We start from the raw sequence: 13,830 nt of genomic DNA, 5'->3' as shown, positions 1-13,830 counted from the left end.
AAATAGTGACAGAAAAAAATAATTTATTATAATATTTTTTTAATTATAATTTTTTATATAAAATAATATATAAATATAATATTATATTATTTAATTTGTATAAATAAATTTTTTTAAATAAAATTGAATATATTTAATATAATAAAATGTATTAATTAATTTTTAATTTATTTTTAATTTTGTATTTGATTTAATTTTTTCTTTTAAGACTTAAAAAAATCATAAAATATTTATAAACTATAATATTATATAAAATACTCAAAAAAAATTATTTTTATAAAAAGTATCAATTATATAATTAAATTTAATATCATAATAAAAATATTAATATAATAATCTTTTCATAAAAACAAAATTTTTAAAATTTTTTTTAAAATTTTTTCTTTAAATTAAGATATTTAAAAAAAGAGAATTACAAAAAAAATTAAAAATTATTTGAGTTTTCATACTTTTTTTAAATTAAAAATTTATTTAAACAAAAATTTTTTTTTATGTTTCTATTACTTTCTTTTATTTTTCTTTTCTTCCTTTCCCTTCTCAATCCAAACATAATATTAAAGAAAGAGAAGAGAGAGATTTTTTTTTTTAATTCTCAAAATTTTAATACAAACAGCGAAAGAATGAAAGGGAAAAAAATTTTTGTTAGACGTGAAATGTCTATAATATTTCTCATGTTGCAAATTTACCTTTAAAAATGTTCGGACTTTTTTGTTTGTTATTATTATTATTATTATTATTATATTTTTTTAATATTTTAATTGTTTGTGTGGGGGCTTTTAAAATGTCACGTTTCAAGCTCTGTTTTCTTACTCTCCTTTTTTTTTTTTTTTACTTTTTGTATATTTTACTTTTTTATATTTAAAATTTTTTTATGTTTTACAAATTTTTTGTAGAGATATTTTAAAAAAAAATATATTTAGTTTTAAACATATATACATTATATTAATAAAGTAAATGTTTTTATTTAATTTAAAAAATTTTATTTTAATCTCAATATAAAATGTGAATGTAGCACCATTTATTAACTTTTTTTACTCATTTTTATTTTTTTTAATTTTTTTGTTTACTTTCAACTTTTTGTTTTTTTTATTTGGATGATAATTTTTTAGATTAATTTTATGAGAAAAGGAAACCAATTAAAATATCCATGTTACATTACATCTTGTTTTTCTTTCCTTATTTCATTTTTTGTATTTTAAATTAAAAAAATTTGCATAAATATACAGTGAATACATATAGCAAAACAAAACATTACTTGTGGCTAGATCGGGTAATTTCAAATACAATACAAAAATAATACGAAAAAATATATGAAAGTAACATAAATTAAAATTTTAGAAAAAATATATATATATATATATCGTTTTAACATAAACTAGAAAATGTATTTTGTATTTTTTTTATCTATATAAATTATGACATATAAATTTTATGTAAAACACAATGTGAACACATGGATTTTTATTAACCTAATCACATAAAATATAAAAAATTAGTTGCATATTTTTTTACTTTTGCAACTTACAATTAAAATTTTTTTGCCTTATTTTTTTATTATTTTTAAAAATAAGTTTGACTGTATTTTTTTATATATTTTTATGTAATTTAATTATTTCGTAAGTGAAAATAAATATTAAATAAATGTACTATATATTTTTGGTTTTTGTTGGTTGATTTTGTTGTTTGAATTAATAATAACAATAAAATAGATAGTTAGTTTTATTTTATTTTTATTTTTACATTTTATAACAATTTTTTAAAAAATATATTTTTTTTCAAACAATTAAAAGTTATTATACATTATTTCATAATTTGATTTGATATTTCAAAAAAAATTAATTTGATATTATATATTATTTTATAAAAAAATTATATTAAAAAATATTATAATGAATTTTTGCTTTTCTTTTAACTTTGTAATCAACTAATGATGGTTAAGATTTTTGTATTAATTTTATAATTTTAGCTCTTCAAACAAAAATACATAAATATTGTTTCTTTTTTTTTAAAATTTTTATTTTTTAAATTTTGTTTCAATGTAGCTAAATCTATAATGAATTTTGTAAAGATTAAAGAGTTTTTGGGGTGTCTATGTCACCCAGCTGCTTTTTTTTTTCTTTTTCTTTCTTTCTTGATTCTTTTTTTTAATGGGTGGGTAAAAGATTACCGTACAACCCCCATCTTTCTTTTCTAAATAATTTTTATTATACTTTATTTTTACTTTATTTTTATTTTTTTTATCGAATGTCACCTTTTTTTTTATTTCTTTCATTTCTTTTCTTTTATTTCCTTTTTCTCAAACATGCCCCCATTTACCATCATTTACTTTCATTTTATTTTTTAATCTTTGTACCCAATAGTTTGAAAAAACCAATGAAAAAGAATAAGGTTACCTTACTTTTACCTAACCCAACATCTCTTATCTCCTTCTTTCAATTTGTAGAAACCTCATTTAGTTTGAGTTAATTTTATATTTTAAGATTAAATATTTTAATAAGATATATTATTTTATTTTCTAGAGTGCTTTTTTGTTAATTTAAAAAAAGTATTTTGTTGAGACTAAAAGAAAGGAAGTAAATCAATTGAAAAAGAAGTGCATTTAGGTAGAAGATGAAAAAGAAACTTGTATTAAAAATCCAAGATTGAGTTTGATTAGGATAATGGAATCAAGAAAGTTATATCCTATTATGATTAAGATTAAAAGGTTTATTTAAATATCCCATTAGGATTAATGCAAAATCAACTAGAAAAAATCAGAGAAAATCAGAAAAGAAAACAAGGATAATTTGTGAGTCAATCGACGAAAAGAAATGCAATGTTATTTTTTTAAGATTTTGGGAAAGTTCTTGGTTAGATTATACGATTACTTAGGAATTAAGGGGGTTTAGATTTAGGAAAACAAAAAAAAAAAAAAAAGAAAGAAGAAGTTCAACTTTGGGTTTTTTTTTTTTTTTTTTTCTGGGAAAATCTAAAATTTTTTTAGTTTTCTTGAATTTTGATTGAATTTTTTGACGACTTTCTTGTTGGATTTTATGTTTCTTCATCAAAATTTGGGTTGGGTTAAATTTCTTGACCTGCATTCAAGGGTTCTTAGAGAAAAGTTAGAGAAAAATTCTATACAGAGAAAGTGGAAGGGAAAAGTGGAAAAAAAAATTTTTTTTATTGGCTTTTATGTTACCCCAAAATATATTGTTTCATATAGCTAAAGAGGATATGCGTGTTTTCTCATATTCTAATTTGATCGGGTTGCGCTCTGCATATTAACCCACTTTCATATGTTGAGAGTTGAGCCGAATATCCCAACTACTCTTTTTTGTCTCTACAACTAAGCTAGGTCGTATCTTTGCTAAGCTAAGTTGTTTTTCGAGCCATTTTTTTTGGTAAATTTTTTTTTCCTTTTTCTTTTTTTTATTATTTTGAGCATTTATTTATTGTTTTAATTATTTATTAAATTATTTAATTGTTATAATATTTATATAATTGTGTAACTAATTTGTAAGATAAAATAAAATAATTAGGGATAAAAAAAATTTTGCCTAATGATAAAATTTTAGGAAAGTTATGGGTGTGTAATTTTCTTGAAAATTTTTAAGTGACATAACCTTTTTATAATTCAATTAAGGCCTTGGAGAATTTAAAATTGATCTTAATATAAGAAATTTTTTTATTTCTAATTTGAAAAAAAATTAAAATTTGGAACAAATTATGATGATTTTATTTAATTTCATGCTTGATTAAATTGTGATTACATGATTATTGTATTTTATTGCATTGTGAATTTTATTTATGTATTTTATTGAATTGAGTATGTCATTTATGTATTTTATTGAATTATGCATATTATCATGTATTAATAATTAATTATTTTTTCATAAAATATTTAATAAATTTGTCGACGGGACTTTTTTAAAGAAACATGTATGTTACTTGAATACTCTTGAACAAGATGTTGAAAAAAACTTAAAAATATATCCAATATTAATAATTAGAATAGTAAGATGATATAAGAAATTTGTGCTTAGTTTAAAATTAAGCATCATAATTTGACACCATATTGTCCAAAAATAAATAGGGCAATAAAGGCTGCAAATAGAAATATAAAGAGAATTTTAGAAAAAATGACTGATACTTATAAAAATTAGCATGAAAAGTTACTTTGCATGCTTATAGAACCTTAGTCTGTACTTTTATTAGATCTATCCTATTCTCGTTGGTATATAGGATGGAAGCAGTGTTGCTTGTGGAAGTTAAAATTTCTTCCTTAAAAGTCCTTAGGGAAGTTGAATTAAAAAAAATAAAATTGGTATGAAAATGCTATGAATAGCTTAACCTCATTGAGGAAAATAGGCTTATGACATTTTTTCATAGTCAATTGTATCAAAAAAGAATTATGAGAGCTCATGATAAAAAGATTTGCCATCGCCATTTTTTAGAATGAAAGCTGGTTCTAAAGAAGATTCTCACAAGTTAGCATGATAATAAAAGAAAATGAACATCAAATTGGAAATGTCCATATGTGGATAAGAAAACATTTTTAGGAAAGGCATTAATCTTAGCATAAATTGATGGTGATGATTTGCCTAACTCAATAAATTTCGATGTTGTAAAGAAATATTTTACATGAAAAAAAAAAGAAAAAAAGAACAAAAATGAGGACTTAAGGTGAAAACTTGAAAAAGGACAGTTTAAGTCAAATGAGGAATGTTTAAATTAAAAATCTAAAAAGCAGCTTAGATAAGAGAGCAAATGTAGCATCATTTAGGAATACCAAAATACAAGGGCAATGGTGGTTTAACGGGCTTTGAAGGATGAAAAACATTAGTTGGATGGTATTTTGAGAGAAAAACTATGTTCCCATTCATGGTTATTGATTTATTTGAGAAATTGTGTCCTTATTCAAATATTTACCTTTGAAACTTGATTGTTTTCTTTCTATCCAATGCTAGATTTGTTACCTTTTTTTTTTAATAAGAAACATTTTTCTTTCTTTATTTCGTTTCCATGCCTTTCTTTTCTTTCAATAATAAAAAATGGATTATTGCATCGTATTTGTCACAGAATTAAAATAATGATGAATAAATAAATGATAACATGAAAGATCATTACATTACTTGGAAAAGATGATAGAGATAAGGGTAGAGAGAAAAAAATGAAATGAAAGTAAAAAGCTTGGTAAAACATTGATATTCAAGATTTTTTAGGCTTCTAAACAATGAGATTATGAATGATGAGATTAATAAAAAATCGTGGAGCAATTATGGTTGCCTAAAAGATGAAAAAGAAAGATTTAAAAATTTGAAGAATGAAGGCATTGGAAGGATCTTGAGAACCATTTTGCCATAATTAGTGTTGGATTCATGACATTACATTTATGACATTGCATTCATAACATTGCATTCATGTAATTTGTGTGATAAGAAATTATGATCTTGGATTTGAAAATGGTGATTAATGCGAGTGTGAAATATTTTTATTTGATTTTAATCCTTGGTGGAAGATAATTTTGGAAGATAAAATTTTAATTCCTGAAAGAAAATTTTTTTTAAAAATGAGTAAAGTATTAGTCTTCGATTGTGGAAAATTTTTTTACAAAGATATGACCTTTTGATGAGATTTTGATTCTTCTGTGTGAAAATCTTATGAAAATGAGTTTCAATTTTCATTAGAGAATAGTTTGAAACCTTTGGATAAAGGAAATGATTTCAAGAAAAGTTGGTAAACCTTGGTTAAAAAGGCTTTTATATTTTTCAAAATTGTTAAGCCTCTGATGATATGAGTTTTTTAATTTTCAAAGCTGCTAAGCCTCTGATGAGAGGAACTTTTTAAAATTTTCAAAGTTGTTAATAAGAGCTTTTTAAAATTTTCAAAGGTGTTGAGCCTCTGATGAGTGGAGCTTTTTAATTTTTCAAAATTGTTAAGTTTCTACTTAGATGAGTCTTTTACATCATAAATAAAGTCTTTGAGTTTCTTTTTAAAGGAGTCTTTAAAAAAAATGTTGAATTAGTTATCTAGAAATAAAAAGCTATCTACATCTTTACATAATTCTTGTTTCACAGAAAAATAAGCAAAGAGGGATAATTGTAGATACCTCATTTAGTGTATGGCTAATTTTGTGTTTTAAGATTAAATGTTTTAATAAGATAGATAATTTTATTTTCTATTTTATTTTCTAGGGTGATTTTTTGTTAATTTAAAAAAAATATTTTACCAAGACTAAAAAAAGAGAAGTAAGCCAATTCAAAAAGAAATATATTTGGAAAGAAGATTAAAAGGCAACTTGGATTAAAAATTCAATTTTGAATTTGATTAAGAGAATGGAATCAAGAAAGTTTTATCCTACTATGATTAGGATTAAAAGGTTATTTAAAGATCCCATTAGGATCAATACAAAATTAATAAGAAAAGAGAAATTCAAAAAAGAAAGCAAGAAAATTTTAAGAGTCAATTGAAAAAAAAATTTAGGTAGTGTTATTTTCTTAGGATTTTTGGGAAGTTCTTTGTTAGGTTATAGGATTAATTATGAATTTAGAGGGTTTAGATTTAGATAAGTAAATAAAAAGAAGAAGTTCAACTTTAGGGTTTTTTTATTTTTGGGGAAAATCTGAGAATTTTCTAGGTTTCTTGAATTCCAATTGAATTTTTTTGTAACTTTCTTTCTAGATTTTGTGTTTCTTCACCGAAATCTGGGTTGGGTTGAATTTTTTGATCAACATTCAAAGCTTCTAAGAGAAAAGTTAAAGGAAAATTCTAGAGAAAGAAAAAAAAGAAAAAGTGAAAAGAAAAAAAATTTTGTGTTGGCTTTTATATTACCCTAAAACACATTGTTTCATTAAGCCAAAAGGGATTTATGCATTTTCTCATATTTTGACCTGACTCGATTACGCTACGATTGTTAACTCACTGCCATCTGTTAAAAGCTTAGTTGAATATCCCAGCCACTATTTTTTATCTCTATAGCCAAGTTAAGTTGTTTCTTTTGGTGTTTTTTTTTTTGCTTTTCTTTTTTTTATTTTTTTTATTATTTATTTACTTGTTGTTTTGATTAGTTATTAAATTATTAAATTATTGTAATGTTTATATATTTGTTTAACTAATTTGTACAATAAAATAAAATAATTAGGGATAAACAAAATTTCACCTAATGATTGAATTTCAAGAAAATTATGGGTATGTAATTTTATTATAAATTTTTAGGTGAGAACTTTTTTTAAATTCAATCGAAGTGTTGAGGATTTAGAAATTGATCTCAATATAAAAAATTTTATTTATTTCTAATTTGAAAAAAATTAAAAATGGGAGCAAATTATAATGATTTTATTTAATTGCATGCTTGATTCAATTGTAATTATATGATTATTGTATTTTACTGAATTGTGTATTTTATTGAATTGAGTATTTTACTTATGTATTTTATTGAATTATGTATATTATCATGTATTAATAATTAATTATTTTTTCATAAAATATTTAATAAATCTGATAATTAAGCATCTTTAAGAAAACGGGCTTGTTATTTGAATTTCTTAAGGTAAGAAATATTTTTAAGGGGTCAACCAAGGTGTTAGAGAAAACCAAAAAATATGTCCAATATTTATAATTAATAAATAATTAGGAATAAAATACCATTTTGATTAAGATTAAAATAATATTTAAAATTAATTAGTACAATTTAATATGGGCATTACGGGGGTGCTATAACATTCTTTATTTGTAATTAAATTTCAAAACTTAATTTTATTTGGAAGATCAGAATCTATTTTTCTAAAGACTCTTAGTCAAGCTTAGGATAACCTTAAAAATGATAGATTCATTTAAGTGACCAATAACATCTAAATAAAAAAAATTGATGGTGACTTCATATGTTGTGTCTAATGGTTGGTTATCAGACTTACACATTATAACACAATCTTTCACCTGTCAAATTTTATTAGTTTGACAAAAAAAAATCCATACCTTAAAACAAAAGCGATAACTCATCAATCAAATAAATAAAGCTATCAACTTTTTCAACATTCAAAACCTCAAAAACTAAAATTTTCACAAAAAATACAATGACTCAAATCCATAATCGGTCCAATTGAAATTGGCAAGTGAGTTTGTTTCATAAATCTACCGATTGGTTTTTTTTTTATTGATTTTCTTTTTAAATTATTTTTTCTTTTAAAAAAAGATTAAAAAAAAAAAAGAAAGAGAAAGAGTCAAGAGCAGAAAATGAGGAGGATGGGGGAAAAAGAAAAGGAAATGAGGCAGGGAAAAATAACGATTATGTCACAGAATGATTAATGGAGAGAGAAAAAGGAAAAAATAAAAAAGTGAAAAAAGAAGAGAGAGAGGATAGAGGACAATATCGGCCATTAAAGTAGTAATTTTCTATGAGTTTCTCTATTTTTTTCCTTTTTTTATTGTATGTTTAACTTTTCTATTACCCTTAATAATATTTTTATTTTTGGTTTTTTTTGCTTACATGCATGTTTTTTTCTCTTTGTTCAACCACTAATCAATTCAGTGATTATAACACTCCGATGCCAACTATTTGATGATTAGTTTTTGTTTTTAATTAAAATTTTATGAAAATTGTAATAAGTTCTTTCATAATATTGCAATTATCTTGGAGTTAACTACTATAACCCATTAAGAAAATTTATTATTACTAGATCTTGTTCGAGCAAGCACTAAAATTTTGAAATTATTGCTTTTGGTAAATATGAAAATTTTAAAAAAAGGCTCTAAGGCATGTAACGGTGTCACTTTCCTTAATGTTTTATTTACCGCCATCGTATTATTTAGTTAGTAGGTGTGCAAAAGGTTTATAGGTAATAAATCTCGAGGATATAATGATGCCCAATGACTAACTGCATTTTGCACTGATAAAATCTGTGCATCGAGCAATCTCCAACATATCACAAGATCACTGAACTTCTATAAAGGTTTTCTGCAGCAAAACTTTTATAAAAAAAATTTGGAGTTTAAAGAAAGAGAGAGTTCCAAGAATTATTTTTTATGTATTTTTAGAAAACTAGAGGAGCCTTTTATAAATAGATAAATGTTATTTCCTACAGACATGATTGTCTATTTTAAATAGACAAAACTATCTATTTTTGAATAGTTAAAACTATTTATTTTGAATAGATTTACCTCTTTATTTTGAATAGACTTAACTGTTTGTCTTTATTTTTTTTTCTAATGTGAGATTATTTCTTATATTTTATTTTGAAAATCTCTAACAATCTCCCACCATTTTCAAAATAATCCAGATTTATAATGACCTTGGAAATCAATTGCATAAATGAACATATCTTCCAATTTGAACTTTCACTTAGTGAAAACAAGTTAAAGTTAACAAAAATCACATGGTAGAATATGTTTTGAGCTAGCTATTCCATTTGGTTAATTGAACTTGTCTCACATAATGATATCAATACCTAATGAATGTTTGGTATCCAGTGACACATTTATAGTCATGTGTCTGCATCCTCTTTTCATGAGTATTGTTAAAGCCAAGCTCTTAAACTCCTAGAAGCGGTTACACTTCACACTCACATAGGTAGCTCTCATCAAGAGTATTCTTGTAACTATAATACTCTAATATATTTATGTTATGGGTCTATTAAGAGTATATTACTTATCCTTCCTTTACTATTATGGGTACTTAGCACTTTACGTGAGATGACATTAAACATTACTATAGTGCTAGCAATCACATATAGATGATGCATTTTATCTCATTGAACTCAAGACTTGATGTTATACCAAGCATTAAGTCGAGTTTTCATCACGAGTGACTTTACTTCATGAGCTTGAGCTCCACCCTATTGAGGCCTTTTTTTGCCAACTATCTAGCAAGACTTTTGGTTAAAAGATTCGTAAAGTTTTCACTTGACCTCATATAATTTATAGTGATCACTCCATCTAAAATTAATTGTTGAACATAGCTATGTCTTAATCTAATTTGTCTAGGCTTTCTATTATATACTTAGTAATATAACCTTGCTAGAGTTGCTTCATTATCACATTGGATAGAAATTGAGAAAAATTAGTTTAGGCTATAAAGTTACTACATATAATAAATTTTTTAGTCATTCAGCTTCTGTAGCTATTGTGGCTAATGTAATAAACTCGACTGCCATGGTGAAATACGTTATGCATGTTTGTTTCTTGGAACTCCAAGAAATGATACCCCTACCAAGTACAAAGATTCACCTGCTTGTAAAAGCATAATTTTTCATTTTAGTAATCCAACTAGCATTAGAATATCCTTTTATAATTGAAGGATGTCCACTATAACACAATCCATAATTGATTGTTTTCTTCAAATATCGAAGTGTATTCTTTTAATTGCTTACCAAAGCAAGTTACTTGGATTACTTATGTACTTCTCAACTTTCTAACAACAAATGCTATGTTTGGCCTTATACAAGTCATTGCATAATTGGACAACTAATTACTCTTGCATATTGCAATTGATTGATTATTCTACCAATATTAAATACTAATTTCAATTGAAAATTTATGGGTGTAGACACTGGAATTCAATAAAAAAGATCAAACTTTTTAAGTACTTTTTCAATATAATGTGATTGTGACAACATTATGCCACTATCATTCTGGATTATTCTAATTCCAAGAATAATATCCGCTACACCTATATCTTTCATTGAAAAGTGTTTGATAAAAATTTCTTTGTTTCCTTAACTTATTCTAAGTTAGTCCTAAATATTAACATATCATCCATATATAAGTAAATTATGACTCCTTTGTCATTTTTAAATTTGCTATATATACACTTATCTGACTCATTAATTTTAAAACCATTAGCAATAATGATTTCATCAAATTTTTGGTGCTATTTGTTTTGGTGCTTGTTTAAGTCCATACAAGGACTTTACAAACTTACAAACCTTATGCTCTTGACTTGGAATGATAAATCATTTCGGTTGTTCCATATGTACTTCATCTTTTAATTCACCATTTAAAACTATTGTCTTTACATCTATTTGATGAATAATCAAATTATAAATTGAGGTAAGTGAAATTAGAAGTCTAATTCTAGCAATTCTAGCTATTGGAGTATAAGTATCAAAGTAGTCTATACCTTACTTTTGTGTAATGCTTTTAGCTACCAACCTTGCTTTAAATTTATCTATGGTTCCATCCACCTTCATTTTCTTTTTGAAAATCTATTTACAGCCTATTGGATTAGAACCTGGTGGAAAGTCAACCAAAATTCAAGTGTTATTTCCCATTGTTGAGTCCATTTCATCATTTATTGCTTCTCTCTAAAAAGCAAAATTTTGAGACTTCATTGTCTTTTCATATGTAATAGGATTAGACTCCGTATTAAAACAAGAAGGAATTTTATTGTTTATGCTTTCACCTGTCATTTTCATAAGAAACATAAATTACATCTCTTGATTCAATAACAGTGTTAATTGAAATTAAATTATTTAGTTTAATAACCATGAATCTATATGCTTTACTATTTTGTGCATATCCCATAAATATGTATTATATTCCTCTTTCACCCAACTTTTTTCTTTTAGGTTTTGAAATTTTAACTACAGCTTTATGTCCCCAAACCTTTAAATAATTAAGATTTGTTTTTTTTTCCATTGCTTATATGGGTTATTTTTGTTTCTTTGTTAGGAATTCTATTAGTATATGATAAGCTATTAATAAAGCTTCACCCCATAATCCTTATCCAAGACTAGAATATGATAACATTACATTTACCATTTCTGTTAATACGTTGTTCTTCCTTTTAGTTACACCATTTTGTTATGGTGTATAAGGAACAATAACTATTACATTTACCATTTCTGTTAATACGTTGTTCTTCCTTTTAGCTACACCATTTTGTTATGGTGTTTAAGGAACAATAACTTGATGGATTATTCTGGTAGATTTAAGTAACTTGGACTATAATATTCTCTACCCCTATTCGACCTCAAACACTTGATAAAAGATTCATACTGAAGTTCAATTCAGATTTATATATTTTAAATTTATCAAGTACTTCATTTTTTGAATATAACAGATAAACATAACAATATCTAGTACAATCTTTTATAAATGTGACAAAATATTTTTTTTTCAAATAATGTAAGAATGCTATGCATATCACAAACATCATTATGAATTAACTCAAGTAACTTTGTATTTCTTTTAACCTTAGGAAAATGATTTCTGGTAATCTTAGTCAATATGCATGTATTACATTTATTAATATCTTGACTAAATTCAGGAATTAATAGAAGCTTACTCATGTCAAACAATTTTTATAATTTAAATGGTGAATCTATAATGCTATAAATATGAAGATTCAACCATATAAGCAAAAACAACATTCTTATTTTTATTAATAATATTAAGTTTGAACATTCCCTCATACATATACCATTTCCTAACAAAAATTTTTCCTTTAGGCAAAATAAATTTATCTACCTCAAATACAAGTTTAAAACCAAACTTGTTCAATAGACTTCCAGATACTAAGTTCTTCTTAACTATCAGTACATAATAAATATCATTCAAAGTTAGAGTTTTCTCAAAAGTGAATTCAAGGTCAACAGTACATTTGCCTTTGATTGTTGTTATAGAAGAATTTCCCATTTAGAGGACACTGCTATATTCACTTAGTTTGAGTGTTGTGAACATGTTTTTGTCCTCACACACATGTTTTGTTGCCTTAGAATCAACTCATTAATATTCATCATTTTCAAGCATGTTGATCGTGAAAATTATGGCAACAAATTTTTTAGAAGCATTCCCTTATGAGGAATTATTTTTCTTTATAACAACTAATATTTTTTCTTGAAATGTCCTAGCTTACCATAATGATAATATGAGCCTTTCTTATTTTTCTTGAATTTAAGTCATTAGCAATCTTCTTGAACTTGAAGTTCTTTTTGTCAGGTTTTGTAATTTGTCTTTCCTCTAAAACATGAACTTTGGCATCATTATGAACTTTGACATCACCAGAACGAAAATTTTGTTTTTACTTTTTGTATTCCTTTTTAATTCGAAGATAATGAGCCAAAGTCTTAAGAGTGATTTTCTCTTTTTTTTTTTTATGTTTAAAACTTCTTTTAAAGTCCTTTCATGATGGAGGAAGTTTGTCTCTTATAGAGGACAAAATAATTTTTCATTCATACTTATATTATGTTGTTTAAACTATTTAGGCATTTTTTCAATTTCACACAATTGTTCAATAATAGAACGTCCATTAACCATTTAATAATTATTGAAATGACTAACGAGAAATTTCTTACTTGTTGCATCATCGATCATATACTTGGTCTCCAATTTGTCCCATAACTTCTTTACAATGGCCTTGTTTTGATATGTATCAAATAAACTATCAGATAGACCTTTCAGAATATGACATTTACACATGTAATTTGCATTATCTCATTTTTTGCCTCTCTTTTATTGTGGTAGTAGATTCTTCTATTTCATTTTTTTTTGGCTTGGAGTAGTCAGAACATATATAACCTTTAAGGTTGAAAGTAGGAAATGCATCTTCTTCTGCCATCTTAAAAAATTGCCATTATCAAATGATCCAATTTGACAAAACTAAAAGCCAATTCACAGAGCATTGCTTCAATAGCCATTGTTGAATTGAATAAAACCTTAAGATTATTTGAGCAAACATTGAAAATATGAAATTATTGCTTTTGGTACATATGAAATTTTGAGGAAAGACTTCAAGGTGTGTAATGGTGCCATTTTTTTTAAGGTTTTATTTGCCTCCACCATATTATTTATTTAGTAGGTGTGCAAAAGGGTTGTAAGCAATAAACCTTGAAGATACAATAAAACCCAATGACTAAC

Source organism: Durio zibethinus, chromosome 14 (genome assembly GCF_047325235.1).
Source record: "Durio zibethinus cultivar Kanyao isolate XHJ-2024 chromosome 14, ASM4732523v1, whole genome shotgun sequence".
Taxonomy (NCBI): domain Eukaryota; kingdom Viridiplantae; phylum Streptophyta; class Magnoliopsida; order Malvales; family Malvaceae; genus Durio; species Durio zibethinus.
The sequence above is the reverse complement of the archived record's forward strand: the minus strand, read 5'-3'. Positions refer to the sequence as shown.